General features: G+C 40.9%; 1 long non-coding RNA gene across 1 annotated transcript; it reads left to right on the top strand.

Annotated features, from left to right (window-relative positions):
• The first annotated feature begins 2,862 nt into the window (after window positions 1–2,862).
• On the top strand, window positions 2,863–11,095 carry LOC119491799. The gene is made up of 3 exons (XR_005207658.1): window positions 2,863–2,947; window positions 5,740–5,745; window positions 11,085–11,095. It is a non-coding gene; the product is annotated as an uncharacterized LOC119491799 (long non-coding RNA).
• Window positions 11,096–12,257: the final 1,162 nt, after the last annotated feature.

Raw genomic sequence — 12,257 nt, 5'->3', positions numbered from 1 at the left:
CAGCACTGCTCAGATCCAGCCTTTTTCTGTTGCAGCTAGCAGGCCCAAATACCAACTAGAGGCTCTGATGGCTGCTGCGTGGCACCACTAATGATGCTCACTGTTTGTCTCCTCCTATAATCTAAACAGAACCTTTTTAATGAAGATACTTGCACGAGTGTCCTACTTCAATAAGCATTTAAAGTGGGGGTAGGTTGAAAGTTTTTGGCATAATATTCCATAATAACCTTTCAGTATATTGGAATTCAAGTGTTCTGAGAGACTTCTGCCCCTCCTCATGGCTCTGTATTCAGGCTGTAGAAAATGTAGTTTGCTCCGGCTGGTGGGCGGTACTTGGTATTTCCTCAACTGATCTCAACATGGCTGCCGGGTCACAAACTTTCTCATTTTACAGCTAAACAGTACACTACAAGATGATTCTGAGAACATTTGAGGCGAGAAATAGGCATTACAGTAACAGATACAGTATTAAGTAATAATAATACAGAATAGTGATTCATATTTGATCAGCGCTGCCTAGATTGACCGTTTGGTTGGAGTTTGTGAGTGATTGACAGCTGCTCAGAGATGGTGAGGCTCCAGCTCAGCAAACGACTGCTTCTTTTCCTCCATTCTGTGAAATCTTGCAGATGCCGTTAGGAGCACCGGAGGACAAAGACGCAAATTATTTTTGTCAGATTATTGTCAGGGTATAGTGACCGTTTTATAAAAATAACTTTTTTTAATCATATTTGCTCCAATCTGCCTACTCCAACTTTAAAGAATGTAATACCCATACATGAATTATGCAAAAACCCATGCATTTTTGAGTGTCTATATGCACTGCTTCCATATGTCTAAGCTTAGAGACAACACAATGCTGCCCACTGAGTCATAGCTGAGAAATATCAATAGATGATATGAATCAGCGGTGATTTGATTCTGGCTGTGTGCCTCATAGGGTAAATAATAACTGGCATGTTTGCGAGGGAGCCTCCGCGCCCATTTTCCACCCTTGCCGGGCCCAGGTTTTTCATTTCACGTTGGCAGTGATGGAATTTCTAAAAAGGCTATCGCCACCGGTTTATTCAATAATATATGAAGCAATGGCATCATCCTGACACCCTGCACCTTTCACTCTCCGGTCCAGCCATTAGCCCAGTCATGAGTGGAAGAGCTGGAGAGACGGGCGAAATGGAGCGACGCCGGGGAGGTGGACGCACCGATGAATAATTTAAAGTGAATCCAGTGTTTGAAAGAATTCTCCTTGTCAGTCCTTCAGTCACTCTCAGCGTGCACAGCGGTGTGGACTGGAGAGGAGACGCGTCCTCCTCTGTGATGGACTTTAAATAACCTCCTGATTTGAGATTTCCATTTGAATCTTTGTGGCACCACGGGGAGTCTGAGGATGACTCCTTATTTTTGCTTGCTCCTCTGCTGGCTGGCTCTTCCTCTCCAAGGTAAAAGATCATTGTATGTACTTTAGCAACAAAGACGTTGTGTTGGAGACAAGTTGAGGCGAGTTGCGAGCTTCTCTTTATCACAAACTGCTGCCATTATTATGTCAAATTGCTAAGCGCAGCCAGAGGGAGGGTCATAAAATTTGATCCATCGAATAGGCCAAAGGCAGATAAACTGTGTTTAATTATGTGTTGCTCATCCTGAGGAGCTGACGCAGTCCGTTCCCAACGAACTGTGAGGTCTTGCAAAAGTTTTCTGGAGACACTAATAACCATCTGTCAATACTGAGCTTGTTGGGGCTGTTTTTGTCAGTGCGTAGACAACAACACGAGAGCTTTCCTTTCCTTACAGTAATAGTAACTGACTCCGGCTGTCTCGTGTTACAGGTCTGGAGATACTTGACCCGGAGGAGGTGGAATACATTCGCTCCCATGCTACAGCGACAGTGGGAGGCTCGGTCATCTTGGACTGTGGGTCCACCGTTCCAACCATCTTCATCTGGGGATTCACCAAACCAGGCACTGATAACAACGTAGCGGTGGCTTACAACTACGGACAAGGCCCAAAGCTGCAGTCTCAGTCGAGCCACTTGGGTCGGATGCAGGTGCCCGTCAACAGCTCGGCTTTGGTCATAGAGGAGCTTCAGAGGGACGCAGAGGGGATGTACACCTGCCAGGCTCTGTACGATACAGACGAAGGGGCCAGGATAACGTTCTATTTCACCCGGCTGGAGGTGGAGGACGACTAATGAGAACTCTCCGTTTACATTAGTCTCATCACTTCAAACGTGTGCTGCATTAGTGTCTACTTTTAAGATTCACGACCACTGTGTGCATCTTCAAATCATCTGCTTTAAAGAGTGGGTTCATCCAAATCCCCCCCAAAACATATTCTCTAGTGGCATCCAGTCATGCAGATAGTTTTGGTCTTATTTACCCAGAATTGGAGATGTTTTGCCCCCACCACAATACAATGAATGTGAATGGAGTTTCACCAGTGAAAGGGAAATAACACCAATTTAAACATCAAAATCTCTGGGTAGGGGAGAACGGGGTTAGTCGTCGACATCACACTTTCTGCTTTGAAGGCACATTGTCTAACACTTAGGGGGATCTATTGGAAGAAATAGAATATAATATTAATAAGTGTGTTTTCTTTAGTGTATAATCACCTAAAAATAAGAATCGGTGTGTTTTCGTTACCTCAGAATGAGCCGTTTATATCTGCATGCAGAGTGGGTCCTTTTTCACAGGGTAGTGGCTAGAAGGGAGCCCGCTAACTGGGGAAACTCTCACCAGATTGTTAAGGTTAGGCATTGACCTTGAATAGTTAAGGTGAGGATAGATTGTCGGGCAGCAAGTCTCGCAAGACTTATCAGATCAGATTTCACATTTGCAGGCTCCCTTCTAGACACAACCTGTTCATGGAGCCGGCAGCCATGTTTCTACAGTAGCCCATAATGGACAAACCGAACATTGGCTCTACAGAGGGCCTTTCGTGTTTTCACGTTTTGCGTTGTCCACCGTAGATCTCCTACAAACTTGGTTTCAGGTAGTTGCAATCTGCAACCTCGCTGCTAGATGCCACCAGATCCTTCACACTGCACCTTTAATTTAAATCCCTCAGACGCTGCATCTGAAACAAAAACCAAACTGTAATAGATTCCCTTTCAATGTGTAATGAAAGCCTAAAGTGTCAGGTAGGAATGGAGTGACCTTACTCTCCTTAAGCTTATAAAGATACAGACTGTCAAATATATCTTGTGTACTTGTGACAACCATCCCAATCATGGGGTCGGTTGTCACTATAATATTTTAATGGGGAAAAATGGAAAAATGGAGACAATCTTAAAAATGATACAAAACACATCTTCTGCATCAAAAGAACATAAACAGGAAAATCATTCCTATAGGTGCCCTTTTTATCCTTATTTATATCAATACTCAACTCATCCTTCTGTCAGTCACTCACTATCAGTGACATGTGACAACCAACCCTGAAGAGATTGTGATCAGCATCCCCAACTGGGATTTGTTGCTTGCGACTAACAGGAAATCCTCAGTCCAAAAGTCAAAATTTATTGAAAAAAGAGAGATTGTAATTATTTCCAAAATTCACTACATGTTATTAACTAACTACATATTCTGCTTCAGTCCATATTTTTCATCGTTCAGCCTTTCAAAAACAACAGTTTGACGGCGGTGAAAAACTGCTTTCTCTCCCTCACGCACCTGTAACGGGGCGGTCTATAGCAGCAATCCAACGACACCATAAATTACATTTATATAAATAATAATGAAGGCGGTGGGAGATGAGGAGAGACCAGTGTGTATTTTATGTCTGAAAACTCTGGCAGCTGTAAGCATGAGACCCGACAAATTAAGAAGACATTTAGAGACATTACATCTCAGTCATGTCAATAAAAAAAGTGGTTTGATAAAGTTTAACCTTCATCTTACCAACCTTTTTAACACACTAGGACTACCGACTGAATAAACTATAAGAAACAACCATCATAGGAGAAATGTTAACTCATTTCTTCTCAAAACATGATCGGTTATATAATTAATGTCATCTGAAGAAAAACAACAGATTATTATTATTATTATAGGCAAGTTACATTTAATATGCATATTGTGTCAAACGAAAATAGACCCGAGCACATGAGTAGGTCTGTGTCTGCTGCATCTGTGTCTGTCTCCTTCAAAATGACTGACAGAGTCACCCCCCTGATAGTGTGTGATACTTTAAATTAGGAAATTAGGACCCATGGCAAACATTTTATCCATCTATTATATTTGAAATATTTTAACAGCATAGGCTGCAATTTCTTCCTCCAAAGGGGGGAATGACAGAAAAAGTTTGAGAACCATTGGACTAACCAGGGGTCAGCAACCTTTAGTATCACAAGAGACATTTAAAAAAAAAAAAAAAAAATCTGTCTGGTGCCGCAAAACATTTGCAGTGAAGTAGGGGCCACATTGACGGGAGAAAAAAATCGAAGATTTCGAGAATAAAGTCACAACTTTATGAGAAAAAGTCATAATATAACGAGAATAAAGTAATAACTTGACGAGAAAAAAAGTTGTGATATTACCAGAATAAAGTCACAAAGTAGTAATATTACCAGAATAAAGTCTCAACTTCATGAGAAAAAAGTCGCAATATTACCAGAATAAAGTCATAACTTTACGAGAAAAAAGTTGTAATAATACCAGAATAAAGTTATAACTTTACGAGAGAAAAAGTTGTAATATAACGAGATTAAAGTCATAACTTTACGAGAAAAAAAGTTGTAATATTACCAGAATAAAGTCATAACTTTACGAGAGAAAAAGTTGTAATATAACGAGATTAAAGTCATAACTTTACGAGAAAAAAAGTTGTAATATTACCAGAATAAAGTCATAACTTTACGAGAGAAAAAGTTGTAATATAACGAGATTAAAGTCATAACTTGACGTGAAAAAAAGTTGTAATATTACCAGAATAAAGTCATAACTTTACGAGAAAAAAAGTCGTAATATTACCAGAATAAAGTCATAACTTTACGAGAGAAAAACTTGTAATTTTAACGAGATTAAAGTCATAACTTTACGAGAAAAAAGTCGTTATATTACCAGAATAAAGTCATAACTTTATGAGAAAAAAAGTTGTAATATTACCAGAATAAAGTCATAACTTTACGAGAGAAAAAGTTGTAATATAACGAGATTAAAGTCTAAACTTTACGAGAAAAAAAGTTGTAATATTACCAGAATAAAGTCATAACTTTACGAGAGAAAAAGTTGTAATATAACGAGATTAAAGTCATAACTTGACGTGAAAAAAAGTTGTAATATTACCAGAATAAAGTCATAACTTTATGAGAAAAAAAGTTGTAATATTAACAGAATAAAGTCATAACTTTACGAGAGAAAAACTTGTAATTTTAACGAGATTAAAGTCATAACTTTACGAGAAAAAAGTCGTTATATTGCCAGAATAAAGTCATAACTTTACGAGAAAAAAAGTCGTAATATTACCAGAATAAAGTCATAACTTTACGAGAAAAAAGTTGTAATATAAAGAGAATAAAGTCATAACTTTACGAGAAAAAAAGAAAATAACTTGTAAAATTACTACTACTATACTATTATACATATTTATACTAATATTATGACTTTATTCTCATAATACTAAGACTTTTTTCTCGTAAACTTCTGACTTTATTCTCGAAATCTCAGATTTATATTATTTTCCTCAATGTGGCCCTAATACTCCGTCATACCGTCGTACCATAGACCTACAGTTATACAGTTAACAGTTATTCATTTCCACACATTTTTTTATAAATCCACAGGGAGCCACTGGAGAGGAGCTAAGCATGTGGCTCCGGAGTCGCAGGTTGCTGACCCCTGGACTAACCTAACAACTATCTAAACAATAGATCTCCCTTTATACCTTTTAATGGTAATACTTCTTGCATTATAAACCCATTGTATAAAAGACTGGAAGAGAAGAGCTGGATATTTACATTTTGCCATGAAAAACACTAAAAGTCCTCTCACCTCACCTGAAATGACCCTGTAGGTGACTTCTGACCCCAACTCTGAAAATTTCAGTGGCAACATTGTTAACACCGCCCTCTAGGGAGTGAGATCTAATGAATGTGACACCCAACCCCGTTCTCCCACTACCTGTGAAAACAGTTGTCTTATATGACTCTGAGGGGAGCTTTGTGAAGTCAGTGACAAAAAAACCTGTGTTGGCGTGGAGGTTGAAAGATGGGAGTGTTTACCAATCACAATAAAAAAACAAAAAAACAATTGAGTTGCATTTTGGGAAATGTAGGATCCAGCATTTTTGTAGCTTGACAAGGTACTAAAAATCGGGATATTTCAGCCTCTGCGGCATTGATTTGGACCATTCCCTTTTTAATCTAAACCCACAACTTTATTTGGAATCCAACACAAAATACTTGGAGTACTGTGTCAATGTGAAAAATACAATGAATACAAAGTGTTTTTGCATGTAAAAAATCTGTGAAAAGTGAAAATGAAAATTCACTTGCTAAGATTTCTTGAAATAAGATGTAATATGTAGGCCTTTCAAAATAAAAAGAGATCTTGAAATTAGCTGGGAAATTGTTTTTTGCTATATTTCACAAGTATCAGGACGTGTTGTGTGTCATAATAAGCTTGTAATGAATAAAAAATGTTCAATTCTCAGATTTATTTGTTTTTCCTCAATGTGGCCCTAATACTCCGTCGTACCATCGTACCATCGACCTACAACAGTGATAAATCAAAATGAAAATGTAAACAAAAAACAGTTAATCATTTCCATTTTTAAAAATCCACAGGGAGCCACTGGAGATGAGCTAAAGAGCCTGTGGCTCCGGAGCCGCAGGTTGCAGACCCCTGGTCTAGAAACAGGTCCATATTTTCACTGAAATATTACTTGTTGTGTGTTGTGTCTTAAATTAGGCATAAGTGTTATGAGATATTTTGACTAGTAATTAGATAAATATACGCATCACAAATACAATTCCACTCACCTCCATTGTGTTGGGATAGAGGCAGAAATGTCAGTAACTCAAAACTACTGGGCTAAATATCACAAGAGTTAAGTGAGAAAATATGTTTCCTATCCCTTGGACGAAACAGACGTTTTAGCACCAGACTGGACTGTAAGACACACTGAAACACTTTGATCAGTGGAAGACTGTGCTATTGTCTCCTGCAGTCCATGTAGCCATTTAAACTTACAAAGCGTGACACCATGCAGACCTGAGGTTGTGGTTTTCATTTCAAATACCTTACCAGACTTGTATTGTGTATTAAAACCATCTGGACAGCAGGTTCATTAGACAAGACCGCTTTTTTTTTTTGTTTGTTTTTCTTGAAACATATTGCTCATTACTGTTTCTGCTTAATTTTAATAACCACCCCGCTGTGTTGTTTTTCTTTCTTTAAGTGCTGCTTATTTTACTACTGTGTGTTGTCACTTTGAACAGAGTGAGAGACCGAGGGCACATCCACAGCAGACTGACACATATCAACACATCGCTCCGGGCTGAAAACTCTCATTCCTCAATAATTTCAGGGGAACATTTTAGCTCCGTTCAACTGTCAGATACTTTGACAGAAATCCTTACACACACAAGACAAATGTTCTCTTAAGTAATTCATCCGTGTAAAATAAACATATCATTACTCATATCTGTGCACAGATATTCTGGAGTGGTTGGTGAATAAAAATGACTGCACAGCTGATTTATTTTTAAACAGAATTTCTCCTGGCTCCTGAATACCAATAATTTCACTCTGAAAGTTGACCTTTCACATCCGTTGACAGGGAGAAAATGGGGGCAGTTAAAGCAGCAGTAGGTAGAATTGGTGCATCAAATCATTATCTGTAAACCGCTTATCCTATTCAGGGTCGGGGGAGGGTAGCGGGGGGGGGGAGGGGCTGGAGCCGATCCCAGCTGACATTGGGTGAAGGCGGGGTACACCCTGGACAAGACTATCACAGGGCTGACACATAGAGACAGACAACCATTCACACTCACATACAGGGACATTTAGAGTCACCTAACCTGCATGACTTTGGACTGTCGGAGGAAACCTGAGCACCCGGAGAAAACCAACGCTAACATGGGGAGAACATGCAAACTTCACACAGAAGGACCCCAAGCTGGGTTTCAACCGGCGACTCTCTTGCTGTGCTGTGCCAACTGCTGCACCGCCGTGCAGCCCAGAATTGGAGTAATATGATTTAAAAAAGGTATTTTCATAAAACATCACTATATCCTGACAGTAGTGTATGAGACAGGTAATCTGAAAAAAAATCATGATCCTCTGTGTCCTCCGGTGTTCCTAACGGCATCTGCAAGATTTCACAGACCGGAGGCAAACAACCAATCAGAGCCGAGCTGGAGCCTTGCCGTCTATGAGCAGCTGTCAATCACTCACAAACTCCAATCAAACGGTCAAACTAAGCAGCGCTGATTAAATATGAATCAATATTCTGTTACTGTAATGCCTATTTCTCTCCTCAGATGTTTTCATCTTGTAGTGTTCCGTTTAGCTGTAAAATGACTCGGCCGCCATGTTGAGATCAGTTGAGGAAATACCAAGCAAACTTTCTCATTTGCAGCTTGACAGTGTTTGATCGGAGTTCGTGAGTGATTGACAGCTGCCTCCTTTGAATGAACAGCCAACAGGAACGCTCTCTCTTTAAAATGACCTGTGATTGGCCAAAGTCTCCCGTCACATAGATTTTCTAAAGCCTGAAAACAGAGCCATGAGGAGGTGCAGAAGTCTAGTTTTCTCTCAGAACACTTGAATTACAATATGCTGAAAGGTTATTGTGGGATTTTTGCCCAATGATGACTAAAATATTCTGCCTTCTAGCGCACTAAAGGCAATCATGGATGACGATGAGATAGTGTTTCCCTGATTAACAGGTGCAGTCTACATAATATTGCAGTTACATCAGCATGGGTGTGGCATCTTCATGTATCAAGAATTGAGTCTGATCACAAATAAATAGCGGATATCCTCGAGGGAACGCATGGATTATGCTGCTCATCATTTGCAGGGACCCGCTGGAATGCCGCTGGAGTTCATCCAACCACAACATGCTTCCCTTGCGGTTTGTGACATCTCAAGGATAAAACCGCCCCGGGGCTGAATCAAGCGACTTAACAACACACTGCCCGATTCATAAGAATTGCATTCATTCAGGGCGTGCTGGAGAGAGGAGAGAGAGGAAGAGAGAGAGGAAGAATGGTGGGCGGAGGGGAGAGGGACTGGCGTTAACAGGTCGGCTCGGCAGCAAGGGGGCAGAAATTCCAGGGCAGACAATGAGCTTTCTTGTTCCCATGGGCTCCTTAATGAAGGGGTGTAGCTGCGTGGGTAGAGGGTGCAGGGCAGGGCTGAGGGAGGGTGCCGACTGATAGACGTGGGAGATGGAGGAGCAGCTCATTTAAAGACAACCCTGCCCCTTATCTTCTCCTCATCAGCCCAGCCTGCATCTGTCAGCATCCCCCTCTCCCTCTCCCTGGACCCGTTCTCTTTCCTTTCCAGCTTCATTTCCTACCCATTGTTTTCTTCCTTTTTTCTTCCTAATGGCAGTGAGGGAATCATAATGGACACTGGATGGAGATACTGCATGGAAATACAAGTTGAATGGAAACTTGACGAGTCTGCGACCAGTTCTTCCCATCGTTCTGAGTCACTTTCAGTTTTGGATTCACACCTCAAAATCAGCGTGCATGTGAAACACGTTCACACGGTTCAAGGCTGCCCTTACCAAAAAGATATTTATTCAAGTGTGCTATTAGTATACTTCTTTTAAACTTCAAATAAGAGAGTATACTTTCTGTTTACTTTTTATGTACTTATCAAAGATATACTTAACAAAAGTATACTTAAGTATACTTGGCTCATACTGACAAGTATACAGAAAAGTCTAAGTATACTTGGCTTATACTTGTACTTAATCTTTTGATCAAGATATACTTAAGAAAATTAGTTTACTTGTGGTATACAAACTATTTAACTAGTAGTTTAATGTAAATACATTAAAGTGCACTTTCATAAACTATAAAGTGGGCTACAAGTATACATAAGTATACTAGCTGTATTAGAACTATTAAACTAGTAGTTTACTGAGAGTATACTTTAAAGTGCACTTTCATAAACTATAAAGTGGGCTAGAAGTATAAAACTAGTAAACTATCTGAACAATGCTTCCACTTAAAGTATACTTTTATAAACTAAAAAGTGGGCCTATTTAGTCCCAAGAAGTATTGACGTAGTACACTTAGAAATATAAAAGTAGTTAACGATCTGTATACTTATAGTATAGTCGCAGTACAAAAAAGTAATTAAATGTAAACTAGTTGTGTACTCAAAGTTTACTATTCTTACACTAAATGTATACTTTTATAAAGTACAAAGTGGGCCTGAAGACATGGAGTAGAAGAGCTGCTGGTCTTTGTGGTGATCACTTACAGGAACTCTTTGGGTCCTTCAGGTGTATTGGGCACATTCAGTCTTGTGAAGGTCTCATTGCATTGGGTGGAATATGGTCTAAAAAAAAGTACAAAATGCAAGTCTCCCTCAAAAATAATCCAAGGCACACTGTACTGTTGGAACAAAAATGTAAATGCATTTATTTTACATGGCAATAATTGTTTAAAATGACCAATGCGTTGCGACCAACATAGTTGGTAAAAAAGTCGGCCTATTTAGTCCGAAGAAGAACTGAAGAAGTAAACCTACAAGTAGGGATTCACCGATACCGATACCAGTATAGGGTATCTGGTTCGATACTGTGCTCATGTACTCGTACACGCAAAACGGCTCCGATACAACGGCACCGATACCACTTTTCGGTAGCGTGATGTTATCCTCTCGTCACTTTTTTCGGGTCCTATCGCACGCGCTCACGCTCCACCTCCCCGACCGTGCGGGCGAGACGGGCCGGTGGTGCGTCCGACCCCGCGGGGACGGGATCCCACCTCAGCCGCCGCACGTCGGCCCTCACTTTCATTACGCAACAGGGTTTTGCTTGCACCCTCTGACTCGCGCGTGCGTTAGACTCCTTGGTCCGTGTTTCAAGACGGGTCGGGTGGGTTGCAGACATCACCACAGACCCCTGGCGTCTTTTACGTGGGCCGAGCCCCGATCTGGGGGCACGACGCAGTTGGGGCGCACTAAGGACAGTCCGTCCCCGGTGACACTTTTTCCACGGCCCCGGGAAGCACCTTCGCCCTGAGCCTTTCCAAGCCGACCTAGAGCCGGTTGCGGCGCACCGCCTCGTATGCGGGACTCCCCAGCCTGCCGTGTGTCGCTCACACCCTCCAGCTGGCTGTTAACGAGGGTCTTTTGGCACAGAGAAGTACTCTTATCGGTACTCGGTATCGGCGAGTACCCAAATATAAGTACTTGTACTTGTACTCGGTCTAAAAAAACGTGGTATCGGTGCATCCCTACTTAAGTATAAAACTAGTAAACTATCTGTTTACTTATAGTATACTTTCAGAAAAATTAGACTCAAAGGTAAACTAGTTGTGTACTCAAAGTTTACTATTCTTACACTTGAAGTATACTTAAAAGTATTCTTTTATAAACTAAAAAGGGGACCTATATAGTCCCAAAACGTATTAAAGCAGTACGCTTATAAGTATACTACTAGTACATTGCTATAAGTATATTTACAACATAAAGTATACCTGGGAAATATAAACTTGAACTTTACTTAAGTATACTTCATAAAATAAACTTGAAGTATACTACTTTTTCGTAAGTGTGAGAAAGCTCTCCCTGGGAAAGAGCTGAGTTTAAGTGAAGTCAACTGAACAAATGCCACCAGCCTCCATCGAGACTAAAAATAACAGGCGGAAGAGGCCGTGCCACGCCTCAGCAGCAGGCGAGTAAATCCGGGTGCCAGGAATATCCCGTATACCATCGGGGGGAGGAGAGATGCCAGGCGAGCCAGGGCCTGAGGACTGGCAGCCAACTCTGGCACCAACACAGGCAGACCGGCACCATGATGGGAAGCCTGCACCGCAGTCATCCTCCCTGAAGCAGGGCCAGCCCTGTCATCTGCCCGCTGCAATCCTATCAACTCCAATCATCCAGCACACCGCCCAGATTATTTTAAAACCAATGGAGGGTTTAAGCCATCACAAAACGGGTTTGGCTAACGTAGGCTGAAACCTGAAAAGGGCATATTACAACTTGTTTTATGAATGAGTTATCTGCAGTGTTTTCACACATCAGGAGCATCACGCAGCCACAGAGTTACTCATCTCAACTCTCCCT

The sequence above is a fragment of the Sebastes umbrosus genome, chromosome 7, assembly GCF_015220745.1.
Source record: "Sebastes umbrosus isolate fSebUmb1 chromosome 7, fSebUmb1.pri, whole genome shotgun sequence".
In the NCBI taxonomy this organism is placed as follows: Eukaryota; Metazoa; Chordata; class Actinopteri; order Perciformes; family Sebastidae; genus Sebastes; species Sebastes umbrosus.
This window is presented reverse-complemented; position numbering and strand designations above follow the sequence as displayed.